Here is a 15,947-nt window from a genome sequence, read left to right as displayed (position 1 = left end):
AAAAGGACTGTGGTGGGTTGACCCTGGCTGGGGGCCAGGTGCCCACCAAAGCTGCTCTATCACTCCCCCTCCTCAGCTGGACAGGGGCGAGAAAATACAACAAAAGGCTCGTGGGCCAAGGTGAGAACAGCTTAATAAAGTGAAAGCAAAGAAAACCAAATGATGTTATTCTCTACTTCCCATCAGCAGGCAATGTCTAGCCACTTCCTAGGAAGCAGGGCTTCAGTACGTGTAGCAGTTGCTCCAGAAGACAAAAATGTCCCCCTTCCGTCTCCGTTTACTTAGCTTTTATATCTGAGCTGACGTCATATGGTATGGAATATCTGTTTGGTTAGTTTAGGTCCGCTGTCCTGGTTATGCCCCCTTCCAAGATCTTGCCCAGCCCCAGCCTGCCGTTGGGGGGGGGGGGGGGCAAAAATGTTGGAGAGACAGCCTCGATGCTGTGCCAGTGCTGCTCAGCAGTAGCCAAAACACTGGTGTGTTATCTATACCTTTCTAGCTACTGATGCAGAGCACAGCACTACGAGGGCTGCTATGGGGACAATTAACTCCAATACAGTTACCTGACAAGAGGTTGCATCAGCATAACAAAGGAGTTACATAGAACAAGCTTTGGGTGGGAAAGGATAGGATTCTTAAACCAGTTTTACCACTGGAGAAAATGTATATGCCATTATTTCTTAAGTAATTGAATGCAGTGTATCTACCAACATACTAGTTTGTGGTCAAGGGTCCAGAGCAGGTGAACAACTTAAAAAATTAACTGTGTACAGTTACATGTCTTCACGTAAAGTTGATGAAAATAGTGATTTCTCCCTCAGTTATTGACTGCCATAAAATTCCAGTTATTGTTTCCTAACCAGTAGGTTAATTCTAGTTCCAGATTAACAGTTTGGAACACAAAGCTTTATGTTGCTTCCCACACCTGTTTTTTCTAGTCATCCCCACAGCACGCATTAACTGGATTTCCCCTTATCATTGGTAGTTCTGTGAATATGTCTCATACCACAATAACATGCCCTTTTTCAGGTGCTTTATTTTTGGCTGGCAACAGAGAAGGATCAATAGCTCTAAAGCAGGTTTCTTCAAACTCAAAATGTATTACAGGATAAAGCTGTGACAATTTGGATAATTACAAAACACCCTTAATAATAATAATAAATTTTTTAAAAATCAGCTTTTTCATTGGCAGAAACTGAGCACCAATACTTTCTAATCTAAGAACATGAGTTCTTAGACTGGCTCCGAAAAATGGCCTCAAAACCACAGTAGCTGGACATTGCTATGAGGGTGGGAGGAGTATGGCTCTTACCTAGTTTTTGAGAGCTTGGTGTGGCCCAACTCAAAGGCAATGGCAACAAGAAAAGATGAGTATTAAACACATAAATAGTCCTGAGAGCAGAAGCCAGCTTTCCTTTTTCTGGCAGTGCCCAAACCACTAGATTACTGGCTGCTGTTGAGTAAAAAGATATCTAGTTACTGTGTCGTGTTGTGTGGTAATGATAAGAAGCTCAGCCTGTAGCCCTGCAGTGCTAAGCTGTCAAGATTTTGTCAAGATTGGGCCCCTTGGCCCAATTTTGTCCAGAGTGACTTGCCTCAAAATATAAGTGAAAGCAAGTGTTAGGCACTGGGACATTCTCAATTTGAAAGTGAGATACTGATCACCCCCAGGAAACCAAATTCTGCTGCAAGCCCCTATTAAGCACTTACACAGTGGGAGGAAAGAACAGTGACCAACCCATATTAAGAGAAGGAAAAAATCTGCAGCTCTTTTCTCATCATTCACTGGACTCATTCACAGCCAATGCCATTGCGTCACAGTTTGTGCAGGAAAACAAAAATATTTAATAAGGTCGGCCAAACTGTGTTCTAAGTGGAGAGGGTGATAGCCTGGCCCCTCAGAAGCGCTCATCAGATTCAGCATAGTAAATGTTTTTCTCCAGGTACCTTGTCTAAAACCAAGGAAAAACATGTTTTCATACATCAGTCTCTGAATTTCTTCCCTGGTTTTGCATGCACATGAGAAGAAGTAAAGATGCTTCATATCAGCAGCTCTGAAACTAATAAAGGTGGTTTCTGGTTTTTTTCTAAACAAAACTTACTTGAGAGTAAAGTACAGAGGCTGGGCCATGCCAAAACTTGCCTGCCTTGTTCATTGTGGCAAATAAAGTTACGGAAAACTCGCTACTTTGACCTTCGTGGATGAATTCTGTTTCTCATGTGGATACTAGAACTCCAAGTAAGTCTTTACAGAGGAAAAAAAAACCAAAGCAAAACTGTATGTGTGAAAAGCCTCCTTTATATCCCACTATATTATCAAAATTTTAAATCACCAGTCCACCGTGTTACCAAACCAAGGTAAAGATACTATCAAAAGTTATAAAAGTGTGTATTTCTTTTTCTAGTAGTTCAAATCTCTACTGCACCATCGGAGGTAGGCTTAGGGAGTTTAACTTTATTTTACAGTGACATATGGATATTCTTTTGGCTTTGATCAAAAGTAAATATTTTAAAGTAATAGATTTTAGTAAATTACAAAGATGATTTATTAAATTAATTTGGAAATTGCTTGGAAAGCAGATTAGTGACAGGTAATGTTTGTTCCAGGTGAATAATTGACAGCTTTGCTTTCTTTTCTGTCTCCTAGCAGCTGCCTGAATGCAGTAACTTACAAAACCCCCACAGGCAGAGCTTCCTAAATCTTATTGTACTGATAAGTTTTTCTAAACAGGTGTTTGAATACAGTAGAGCACCTTTACTCATAATAATAGGGATTGGTAGCATGCCCAGCCTTCTGTTTGCAGGCTTTATTTCTGCTCCTCTGGCGGCTGGCCTTGGGGCTGCCTGTAGAATATGGTGTAGATATGTGCACTTTTAAACACTGATGTGGCAATTTCCATTTCCATGCCTTCGTTGCCATTCTTTGTATTGGTAATTTTCAAACTGTTTCTCTAAGCCCTGGAGAACCTGTTGATTAAAGGGTTCTGTGAAAGTTGAACAAAATTATCCTTTAGTTAAAAGTTTAAATACACTCCATGTATGTATTTTTAAGAACCTGGGAGTATTAACTAGTTTCCAGCATCTGAGAGACACGCAGCTAAGGTCTGCTTCTGTTGATCACCTGCAGGAGCTTTCTTCGTATCTCCAGGTCACAGTATTTTCACAACATGATTGAAGACGTTTCCGATTATAGTTTGAGGCATCCGAAATCATCAGTGATACTTGGAAAACTGCCCGTTTGTGGCTCATTAGAATGGTAGAATTCCTGTGCATGCTGGTAGTCAAAAACAAAACCAAATTTTTTTCAAAATGTGTACAGCAAGTAGTCATGCAAAGAAATCCCTTTTAAAGAGCAGTAATAGGTTGTGGGTGTATGTTGTTGTTGTTGGGGTTTTTGTTTTTGTTTTGTTTTTTTTAAATTTGGCCCTAACTACTTAGGGCAGTGATTAAAATGGGGGAAGAGAATAGGGAATATTATTGTGCAACCCATTCATCCTTTAACAGAAGCGTTTCACTGACGAAGTGTCATGACGCTCTAAGAAGTGCAAGCATGGCAAGGCTGGCCTGTGCTGGCCCCTGATGAGACCTGAAGTGAAATGCCTGTCAAAGTTATCGCTGTGGTTTGAAATGGATCTGTGAGTTCAGCAACACAGTTCATTTGGTATGAAAATTGTGTTTCATCAAACATGATTTTTGTGTGCACATGGTTGGAAACAAACAGGTGTTGGCACATCATTCTGTGATCTGGTTTTGGAGGCACTGTTTCAGTCTCCTGTTGGGACCAAACCACTTTGTATAAATAGTTAAATACTCTGCGATGGAGACAGACGAGCGCAGCAGCACCATCCTGATCTCAGGGCCTGGATGTAGAGCACTTTGACAGGGATCTGGAAGACAAAAGTGGAAGGTTTTGCTTTTTGTCATTCAGGCCAGGAATCTGAGTGTAAGTGTCCCTTGTGCAATGCCAGTGCCATAACCACTGAATGAATGTTTGAGACAGCCTTTCTCTTTGTTTTTTTCACTGAAAAATAAGTAGGGAAGGATCTAGTTTGTGTTTCAGTGCAGCTCAAAAAAAATGTCAAAATGACAACACCAGAAGGGATCCCTTTCCCTGGGCACCTGTCAACTAAAGGTGCTGCAAAGGCTGAAAAATGCAATGAGGATTAGTTAACACAAAGCTGAGGGCAGGAAACATTACAAGTCTCTTTACTTCAATAAAGGGATGCATTTGATGATTTCAATATGTTGAATGGATACAAGTAACAAGGGCTTAAAAGTCCTCAGTTGATGCTTTGCTGATCTCTTCTTTGCAACGGGTTTCTCAAGATAGGACCCTGAGGTACACTTAGGAGGCAGCATGGGAGAACGTTTACGCTCTCCTCTATAGTTAAAGAGAGGACCTTGGTGTTTGAGTCTTACCGAATTCACACGTTTCTATAAGCACTGTTTCCTGGTTAAGACCAGCTTTTCACACACCACAAGGCGGAGCTACTTTACATCCCACAAGTCTTACGCTGTCTGCCAAAAGGATGTGAGGGGGATATTTGAGAGAGTGGAAGAGCCAGGGGATGTGGAGTACACTGTTTTCATTAGAAGGCCTTAGCAGCTCACACCACTCATCTCTGAGGAGGAGTAGCTGGCGCAAAGATCTAAACGTTTTGATGGTGAGAAGAGAAAGCAGTCTGAGACAGACTTCTCTTTTGTCAGACCCTTTCACCTCTCTGTCAAAACGCACCACTGCTGGTCCCTGCCCCTCTGCTCGGATGCTCACCTCTTCCCTCTGCTGCCTAGTGCTTGTGCCCTCCCTTCCTCCTTCCCAAACCCTCTGCATCCTCCCCACACGCCCGCAAGACACCCTGAGGTTATTGCTACATGGCATTTATCCTGTTAAAAACATAGTGACAACATGCGCTACTTCCTCCATTCTCTCTTTTTTTTTTTTTTTTTTCCTTACCTTTTGTCTCTCTCTTTTATGTGAGACCAATTCCTGGGGCAGTCAGCAGCTGGAACAATAGGCAGTGTTACTGGGTGTAGTATTGCTGTACTCTGGTGTTTGATTGGGAGGCTTTTAAAAATATTAGCTAATTAATCCTTACTATGTGACTGAAGGTAGGCGAGCATCGCCTACCTAGTTTTATGGCTAAAACACTGACAGGATATAATTTGCCCAAGGTGACAAAGTTGATGGATGACAGGACTTTCTAGGTACAAGGGTGAGTTTCATTCCCTGAATGACAGTGATTACAGTCTGCATATGAAGGATTTATGGCCAGAATTATAAGGAGAGCTTAGCCTCACGCTTGCTCACTGCATGGCATGCAGCGTGTCATGGTTTGTGGTGTTTGCTCGCATTCCAAGTCCTCTTCAGGGGAACATTTCTGCTTTCCAAGCTAATGGGAAAGAGGCGGTGTCCCAAGTTAAGTTCCTTCTGAAAAGCAAGGTTCACATCTATCCCAGCAACTGAAATTATGCAGCAGTTCCCAAAACTGAGAAAAGCCACATCACTCCATTCTGAGGGCAATACTTGAATTGAGGGTGGCAGCGATGTAGCGCTGTTCTCAACAGAGCATGTGCTAATACCCTGTGAGTTTTGAAGGTCGTACTAGTTAATTATATTAGCTAAAACCAACTTCCTGCATCTGTCAGCAGTTCAAAGCCAATACATCTGTAAAACATTAGCAGCATATTTTCTTTGTACATCCTAAAAAAAGGCAAGTTTAAAAAAAAAAAAAAAAGAAAAAACAGCAAAAAGCCCTCCCAGAAAACCCCAAAACCAAAGTTTTTAAGTTTTTTTGCCACTGATACTGACCTACAAAGGCAAAAAGAACCTGATCTGATATTTAGATGCCAGACGAATCTTTCTGACCTTGCAGTTAGACAAATGGGGAGATTGAGATGGTTGTGACTGATGGAGAAGATGTAATTACAAGGTTCCAGTTTTACAGTGACTTGGTTAAAATGTAATGCTTCAGCACACCCTCACGCAGGCAGAGTCTCAAGCAGAACAAAAGGTTGTCTGTTACATATTTTTGCAGAAGTGACTTTTTTAAAGTTCTTCGATAATTTGAGTTATTCAAGCTTAGCATTTCAAGGAGCCTTCTTGGTTCACACTGAAATGAATACATTGATAATTTTCAGTTAAAACAAAATACTTCAGTTTGAAGATATTCAGTGAGTTCCTACAGTGAAGGATTGTCCTTGTCATCACTTCACCTGACATGAAAAAAAAAATTCCTCTGTGAAGAGGCAAGACAAAGGAAGCCAAATAATTGTAGCATTCTGTTTGCAGATAAGGGCTGACAAAAGGATAAGAGAAGTTTAATGACCAGCCCACGATAGCTCCACTACCTGTACTAGGGGATGAAACCAAATTTTCTGGGTCCTACTCCAGGTCCCTGAGCACAAAAAAAAATCTGTATTCCTACCCAGGTCATTGTTGTGAGATTCTGTTATTTGGCCGTTGTTACAAAGAAGCCATCTCCTTTCTACTGGCTGAAAATGCTTGATGCAGTCCAGATGCTAATACAATTAGAGGCGACCAGCCAAGTAACTGGTGTCCTCAGTCTGTAATTAAGTGTGATTGAAAGGGGGAGTTAGGGACAGTAAAAACTTATATCCTTCATCCTTTCATTAGCATTTGCTTGCAGAGTTTGATGCTGATTTTTTATTACCTTTCAGAAAAGTGGGCTGGATAACATAGTTTAGATATATTTTTATTATTGGGAGTTGGTTCCTCCCATTTGCTACACTTTCATCCCTCTTCCAGGAGATAGAATTTATGTACACACAACGTGAAAGAAATCTCTTCAGTTTACAACTTCCGTCTAATTTGGGGGAAGGGGTGTCTTTGTGGGAGCTATGAAAATAATCAAGGCCTACTTTATTCCTGTTGCTCCTCAAAGAAAATTAAAAGATACGAATGAAAAGTAATCTGAGCCACGTTTGGTTTTACAAGACAGAGCTTATTAGGGTCTAAGTCCTTTTGACATAATTCATGGTTTCAGTTGTCCAAGCAGAAGGGGCTCGGTGCACAGCTTGTATGGCTGCAGTCAAGTCATCTGAGCTACGCGCAAATGGATTTGACCAGGACTGCTGATTTTCATAAAATAATGCATACTGTATGTTAGACTCTGTGGCAAGAGTCTGGTGTGATCAGCTGTCCCACTACGGGAAAATAACCTCGGAGGAGGCATTGTTCAATTCTGTGACAATTTGAGTACCCACTTTTTATTGTTGTCAGCAGCGGCAACTATGAGATGAAGGATCTGAGCACAGCCTACATAAATGCATATTTGTATCTATGGGAAACATTCATTTTGCTTCACTGCTGCCAGCCAGTCTGTCTCCTCTCAGGAGTCGGCTTAGGTCAGAAGAGTGAGAAATGAGACGCTTTTGATTCATAACTCAGGATAACATTTGAGAAGTTTCTGGAAAGGAATCCTTCTTACAGTTGAGCTACAACTTCTTATAAGAGTCTGATTTCAGGGAATGAAATAGTGGTTATGGAGAGAGAAAAATGGAAGTGTGAGGCAGAAAAGTAGTGCGTTCGAATCTTCCAATTCCTGTTTAGACTGTAATTTTCCCCTTCTTTCTCCTTTACAGTCAAATAATAAGGTGTCAATTTAGTGGTAGGTGACAATAAAGAGAGAATACTGCCACAGCATAGGCCTTCTCATCTTCTACAACACACATCTTCTTTGAACTGTGCTTAACCATTTGAGGTATCAAAGGTACTGATGGGCAGAGGAAAGCTCCAGAATAACACAACCAAATTATAGGCAACGTAAATGAAAAAAGACCCACTTTTTATTTAGAAAAAGGAGACAATTTTCAGAAACTTATAATGAACCTAGCAGCGTTTCTAGTGAAAGTATAAGACTCATTCTCTAAGTTGGTGTGAAAGTCTGACCATTTTTCTTGCTCACATAACCTAAAAATACCAGCTGACTTGTGAAAGATTTCTTTTCAACAGCATTGTTCATTTCTATTCTTAATTCAAGAATCTGTGAAAGACCAAGGGATCATACATCTCTGCAGACAGCTGTGTTCCAGCATCTCATTTCAGTGACCTTCCTCCAGTCAGCTTAACAAACAACTAAGTGATAACTGGGGGCAGAAATTGGTTACCTCTGATAAATAGAGGGAGCGGTTTTATTTTGGAGCCCATCCAAAACTGCCTAAGGTAATTTTGATCATTAACATCATAGTATACCATGTTTGTGATTTCAGTAGCTTCTGCAAAGAGGGTGTTTGGGTTTTTTTTATGTTGCTAGACTAATGACTCAAGGTATGCACAGGAATACATCATGTACTGGCAAATGGCAACCTACAGGTGAAAGATCCTCTTAGTGATGGATATAAAAGTGGAGGCAGTATCAGAAATTCTAACAAATAGATAAATTGCATGCTGTAACTAATGGAAAGGGGAGGTTAGAGAATTGCTGAGAATGAGTGGTGTAAAGGCTTAGTACAGTAAGAGACTTGGACTGTGATGCAGTCCCTGGTGCAAATTTGGGGCTATATTCAGTGATCTGTACTGAACAAAAATTTATGTTGAATATTAATTCAAGTCTGATAGCAAAATGATGCTGAAGATTCTTGCAGACTTGGGCTAAGAGCTTGAAACTGGTACGAGATTTAGAGGTCCTGTCACTATCAAACTGGGTCTGAATTCCCATATACAGTTTTACCTGTCTCCTCATGTGTAAGTATTTCTGCATCCCACGGGATCAGTCATTTTCCTGTCTTTGTAACATATTTGTTTGTAAGTGTTGTCCCTGCACAGGACTTTCTCTTCAACGTTGAAATACTGTCTATCAGGGAGATTAGCCAGAGAGCCTGGACACTATTCAATATTCAGGTGACTTAGTGTTCAGAACCTGCAACAGCTTTTCTGGGATCTTCGAATTGTCAGGCAAGCCCATAACTGCCACCCCTCTAAAATGTGTATTTCAGACTCTTTGTTGCAAAGACCTCAGAGAAATGGCTCTGAGATTTTCAGTGTCAATTTTTTTTCAGCGCGTTTGGAGTAAATGCACAAAACCCACTGCTGTATGCTATTGGATCATGACACTTGGATAATAAAATAAGTTGGACAGAGAAATTAAGAGCGGAAGTAAAGACTTCTGGGCAACAATATAATGTAATATAGAAAAAATATAACTCAATTGGAAATAGCCAGCTGGCACTAATGGCTCATTTGTTTAGACTCATATTTCTAGACTGTCTGGCTTTTGGTGAGATGGGAGCAAGGAAAATCATGCCTGCCTGCCAACGGCTATCATTAAAAGCACTATTAAATAGAGCCATTGGTCTGCAGCTAAGGAGGCACTCAAAACCTTGATAATTGGAAACGGTTTTAGGAAACTGTCAAGTACCTCAGAAGACAAAGCTGAGCTGCAGGAAGCTGGGCTTTGTCTTCTCAGGTACTTGACAGTTTTCTAAAACCATTTCCGATTATCAAGAAGGTTTTGATAATACACTACTGGAGATTGTGTAAACAGAGGGGCAGCTTCACTATGGAGGCTAAGATAAAGTGTTCTGCTTGGCATAGGGGAGAAGTATCATCTATTGGCATGCTAAACTAACAAAACTTTATTGTAAGCAAATCATAAGACCTTGCTGTGCCTGAAAACACAACTTGGAATTTGACCTCCGTACAGTTGTTATTGCAACATGGTTGGTTTTAATTACTTTAAACAAACAAACAAAAAAGACACAAACCCCAAACCCCCAAAAACCACCTAGGACTGTTTTTCTGCAGGCTCTGGCATATGCAGCTGTGTTAAATGCCTGTGTTCTGGTGGAAAATAAACTGAATGCTGGTGAATTTGACAAGCCCAAATACAAAGCAATGACATGCGCTGGTGGAAGGGCGAGAGCGGTGGGAAGTGGTGGGTACTTGGCCAGGAATAATGGGCACTAACACATGAGAATGGGATCCATCTGTCTGGGTGTTGCCATTTTGGGCAGGGAAAGCATCCTGCCTGCCTTCCCCCCTCCCCTCTGGTCCTCCCAGCCACAGAAGCAGGTTTGGCTCTTTCGGTAGGCTCGGGAGCACAGGTTTTGTTTCATTGTCCTGCTGCACCTGCCAAGATCAGGCGCAGGCCCCATTCGTATGACTGTATTATCCCTTTTCCCATTTCTTGACCTTCCTTTTTGCCATCCTCATACCTCACTTTCTCTGCCTTGCTCCCCTCCTGAGTAAATAACCTGCCCCTGGTTACTTTTTCCTGGATGGTCCCAGTTTTACTAGATCCATACCCAGACTTGATATTTCTGATGCTGTTGTCTAGAGGGAATAATAATAATAATAATAACAACAACAATAGCACAGCAACAATAGTAATAATGATGTTATTATTATGGTCTAATAATTGGTATTGATGGTATTATTATTGTTGTTGTTATTATTCCCTTAGAGGGCATTGTGTATATGGTTACCTCAGGAGCATCTGCTTTCCCTGAGGTCCCCAGTACTCCCCTGTGAGGTCCTAATTCCCCCTTAAGCCCCTGTGAAGGGCAGGCATCCCTCATGGCATTGTCCAAACTTTTGTCAGCTCCTCGTTCGCTTATCTGCTTCACCCAGCAATTTCTCACGCGGAGTAGTTTTCCAGATGCCATTCAGTTGGCGTGACCTCATGGCAGGACCGAGTCAATGGCCTAGTGATTTGCCTGAAACCGTAACAGAGAGAGCATGTCCGAAGTGGTGGGGCACCTAGTTAAGGATTGCTGACTTTTTTGCTGGCAAATACCTGTGGCACGGTGCTCGCGACTGTGCTTGTGGAGCAGCAGGGACACAAACCTTCTGTCTGAGATGGGTTAACTTGCTAAAGGTTGGAGTGAACGGCCAAAGCTCTTGAAAGCAAAACACCAACATGGACTAAATATGTCCTGCGGCACCAGTTGGAAATGTCTCAGAAAGAATATTGCGCTATTCGAGAAGACTATGGCACTTTCTAATCTGTAAGTCTGTCCCCAGAGCACACTCGGCTGTTTCCAGGCTTCATTAGCTGCAGTATCTTCATATATATGTGCATTTGGTGATTTTTTAAAAAAATTATCATTGTTTTCCTTTACTGTTTCAAAGAGCAAGTGTAACCGCACCTTGTGCTAAGTTTTCACAGAACGGTTTGGGTCAGAAGGGGCCGTTAAACGTCACCTAGTCCACCCCACCTGCAGCGAGCAGAGACATTTTCCACCAGATGGGGTTGCTGAGAGGCCCCTCCAGCCTGGCCCTGGGTTTGGTGATTGCCTGCACCTGGAGGAGCGAGGCGAGGGTAAGGCACCAGCTGCTCCTCGTTCCCTCTCAGGGTAACTGCCACCCAGCTGGCTTTAAAGTGCAGTGGAAGCCAGACTCTTTGTTGAGAAGTTAGAGATCTTTCTAGGTTATCTTTGTACTGCTCTTAGAGAGGAGCATCGCAGAGAGGGAACCTGCCAAAATTCGTGATGGGAATGGGTGCATTTCAGCCTTCAAACGAATGAGCAGATTTTCCTGTGAGCTGCTTACAAATGGTGAGTACTGGCTGGATGGGCCCTGTTGCGCACAGCAGAGATAGAGTAGCCGATGACTGGAAAACAGCCTGTTTTCTGTAGGTGGTGTGTGATTTGGGAGCAGGGAGGAGGCTGCCAGATGGAGGTGAAGATCTGTGGATGCGTTGTTAAGAGTTGTTATTCAGCTGATTGTGATTCTTGCTAGGAAAGTGGTGGTCTGGTCTTGCTGCAGAAGTTACTTTGTTGTAAAAACTTAGATAAAAGGCTCTACGCGTTCTTAGGGGTGGTAATCTTAAACCTTACACAGCAAAGAAAACAATCTGAACGCAATACACCAGCAAGTGTGGTTTGGTTCTACCTCTTGTGCTGTAAAATTTAAAGAGTTTTTTAAACATAGAAATTGGAGCACCTGTTTGCCAGGCAAGCTTCCTCTTGTGCTGGCTGACACCTGCACTTGATATTCAACTGGTGTACGCAAAGTTTTGTTTAAATGATGTGTTTCATTTGTTGAAAACCTTCAAGTATATTCAAGCCACAGTATGAGAGCAGTTTATTTAAATGTACTGGTTCTTTTTCAAAGGCTTAGTGTTAGGTGCCCTTTCATGGCAAATGTGCTGCTGCTCGTATTCCTTCTTTATGAAAATGCTGTTCATGAGCATAATTCTTTTCAGTATTATTATTGAGATCTCTACTGGATATGTGCCAGGACTGTAATGCCTGAGTTTTTCAGGATCTTCAGAATTGCCCACACCTTAACAAAACAAAATAAATAGGGCAGTTGGGTTCTGTGATTCTTATGAGGTGCTGATTGGAGTAAGTGTTCACACAGCTCAAAGAAATCATGTATATGTGTGCCTCGTCTGCCATTGATTATTCCCATATGTTATACATGCTCTTCTTCATCCTGGTCAGACTACATGGGGCAAAAAGAGTGTGAAAATCTTCATTCATATGTTGTTAGGCTCTTGGATAAACCTTGGCATGCTGTTTATGGAAAATAATTTGCTAGATGAGCTTTGTACAAACTTTTCTTGGATTGATAAATGCTGAAATAATTTACTTAGTCTATTGGAATGAAATTCAGATTGTGTGCCAATTATGTGAAGTTCGCTTAACACGCTCCTTACTGGCAATAGATACCGTGCCATGGGAGGTCAGTCACTGTTATTCTGGCACCACCATGGAGAGATGGAAGCACAGTTTACCTTCATTAGTAACAACAAAACCATCTCCGAATGTCCTTGGCTTTCTCTGATTGACTGTACTTGTCCAGGTTTAGTTCTTTGAACAAATAATTGCTTGTGTAAATATTCTTGGAATGCTGATTTAGAGCGCTGTTGGATAACGGGATTGTGTCAAACTGGTGACATGAAGTCTGCTCTCCTCTTTCTAAATTATTGTGAGAAGAATTTGGCCTTAGTTTTTGAAAACAATCCAGAAATAATGCTGGCAAAGTGGAGACAGTAAAACCTTCCTTATGGAAATCTGCAGAAGACACACATGCTTTTACGTATGTGAAAAATAAGTTACTGAAGCCTGAACCAAAACCTGAGTGGTACTATCTGGTATCTCTGTCCTGGAGTGGAAAGTATTCATGATGCAGATATCAAACACTAGTGTTCAGGCCTTAGCAAAACATCTAGGTTCAGGGTCTTTTGGGGAGAGAGGCAAAATGTTTCCCTCCAGGATCATGCAAAGTTTGTCTCCCTGATAATGATTGCAGGCTCAGGCCCTGTCTAAGTCAGTTCATGTGCATTGTGCAGAAGAACCTTATTGCACAATTTCCACAATTTAACTGCTATAAATCATACTTCTCCTATGTGTGGCAAGTAAGAAAAAAAAGCATGTCACAGTTTGAATTACGTCTGTCTAATTTCAGCATTGTAACTGAGCAGAATCTGACTTTGTTCAATGATTCATGGATTGCAAGAAAAAAGAGATGAAAAATGGTATTTGTTAAAACTGGATGCTAAGCTTTAGTTTTGGACTTTAGGGCTAGGGGTGGGGAAAGCCTCACTCTATGTGTGTCTGTGGTTATCAGAGATGTTTGATTTGTACCTTAGTTTGATTTTCGCCATGAAAATTGCTGTGGACGAATACTTTTTGCATGGTACAGATACTTTAAGAATTCAGGAGGGCAATGCAAAATGCTTTCTGAGCTCAGTAAGCATTTTTGCAGTAGTTGCACTTTACTGTAGGCTTAAAGAAAAACACTCCACCATGCCATGTGTAGTTCAACCTTTCTGGAACTGTAATTGGGCTTTTCTACCAGCATCATCATCAAGTACAGGCACATGCTTTTTACCTGTGAGAAGGAATAGGGGAGGAGAAGAGTGAAATTGTGTTCTGTATCCCTTCCTTTTTCTGGCTATATTTTCAAATGGCTTGTAGGATAAAGAGAGCTCTTGAATACCAACTGATCAAAACGTAGTACTTTCTTTGTAGTCATCTTTGTTACTTATCTTGTTCTGTTCTTGTTCTAACAAACCAACCTCAAAGAAACTAAAAATACTTGTTAAAATGATTGTGTAATCTCGTGCTACTTAACGTCTGATGTGTCTATGCACAGCAGAGGTATCTGAGGAAAAAGGAGAATTTCTGAGTGAGTTGAAGCATGAAACATCACAACCTTGCAGTGAGAGAGTTAAATATGAGTACTCTGCATATCCCTATATGCAAGTTCGACAGCTGATGGAAAGTTAGTCTAGACTATCAGTTGAATTTGTATCAGCAAAGGATGCAGTCATGTAATGCTTGATTTTTATTGTTTTATTTATTTACACCAAAGATAGAAATGTGGAAAATGAAATTAAGAACTGTATCCTCTGTCTCCACTGAGAATTCCCCTGTTGATTTCTCTTTGAAAGGGAAAAGAATATCACAGCTGCAGAATCACAACCTGGTCTTCCAAAATTTAACCACAAGCTTTCTTTCTGTGTATTTCTCATTCTGTGTGACTTTGTGAACATAACATTTGTGAAGAACTTGGTTATCATTGTAGAAAGCCATAGAAAAAGCAACAACAGAATGTGTCTTTGCAATATTTGAGTCTTGCTCTGAACTCTTGGTTGAAAGTAGGATTACAAAATTGTTGTGTCAGTTTGCTACCTCGTTTACTAAGGAAACGAGGCTAAAAAGAGTAATTGTTTATTGAGAACTGTCCATCTTGTACCCTGAATGCATCAGTGGTGCTCAGCGACTTTATTAATCTGTAAAGACTTCTGTGTAGGGAGAAGAGGGTAGTATAATATAGAAGCAATCAGATTTTTAAACCAGAACCCTGGATATGCACCTGCATTGCTATGATATTGATGTAATTTAGAGCAGGTCTGGAATGAAAAGAATCCATCCTCAGTCACCAAAAATCACTCTGGGTATAGAACCATGGTAAAACGGTCAGAGAAGAGATGCTTTTAGAGCTGGTACCTGTATGCGAAGGCAGAGTTTTGGAGCACTTGCATAGCAGATACACTGCTGTAGGCTTAAGAACATTATTCACATCGATGTCTAAAATAATGTAATACGACTCTGAAAACATGTTCTCAATTCCCTCATTGGGAATTAGTTGGTTACCTGCATGCTTTGCAGTGCAGGCACTGCTTTCTCTCATACCCCCTGATAGAGGACTGTCTAAGGCAAACAGTAGCCTATTTTCCCCCAGTGCTTGCAGGAGCTGGTGTACCATTTGGGATGAGGCAGGGAGATTAGCTTCAATGAAGGCAAATCTGCACGCTTGGAGTGAGAAATAAATGTGTCAAATGTATTGATAAAAATGTCACAGGATTATTCCGGATCTGGGTATCGGTTTCATAAAATTGTCAGATATTTCACCTTTAGAACCACTGAAACGTTTTGAATACAGAGATGTTAGAAAGTGAGTATAAGTTCTGTTTCCCAACGTGGTTTCACTAACTGCAGCAAATTTGACCTGATAGAAAACCTCCTGAAGTGTAGGGTTAGATTCATTGGGCTTGGGCTAAGCCCTGAGGTGGGGTACAGCCATGTCTCTTACCTTTAAAACCTTCTCTGTGCTTAATTATCTAAGGTGTAAATAGTAGGCTTTCCTCGGTTTTCCTCCTATCCTGATTTCAGCTGGGATAGAGTTAACTGTCTTCCTAGTAGCTGGTACAGTGCTATGTTTTGAGTTCAGTATGCAAAGAATATTGATAACACTGATGTTTTCAGTTGTGGCTATGTAGTGTTTCTTCTAAAGTCCAGGATTTTTCAGCTTCTCAAGCGCAGCCAGTGAGAAAGCTGGAGGGGCAGAAGAAGTTGCCACAGGACACAGCCAGGGCACCTGACCCAAACTGGCTAACGGGGTATTCCATACTGTGTGAAGTCAAGTCTAGTGTATAAACTGAGGGCAGTGGGGGCGGGGGATCATCGCTCAGGGACTAACTGGGTGTCGATCAGTGGGTGGTGAGCAATTGCACTGCGCCTCATTTGTACATTCC

Source organism: Accipiter gentilis, chromosome 12, assembly GCF_929443795.1.
Source record: "Accipiter gentilis chromosome 12, bAccGen1.1, whole genome shotgun sequence".
Taxonomy (NCBI): Eukaryota; Metazoa; Chordata; class Aves; order Accipitriformes; family Accipitridae; genus Astur; species Astur gentilis.
This window is presented reverse-complemented; position numbering follows the sequence as displayed.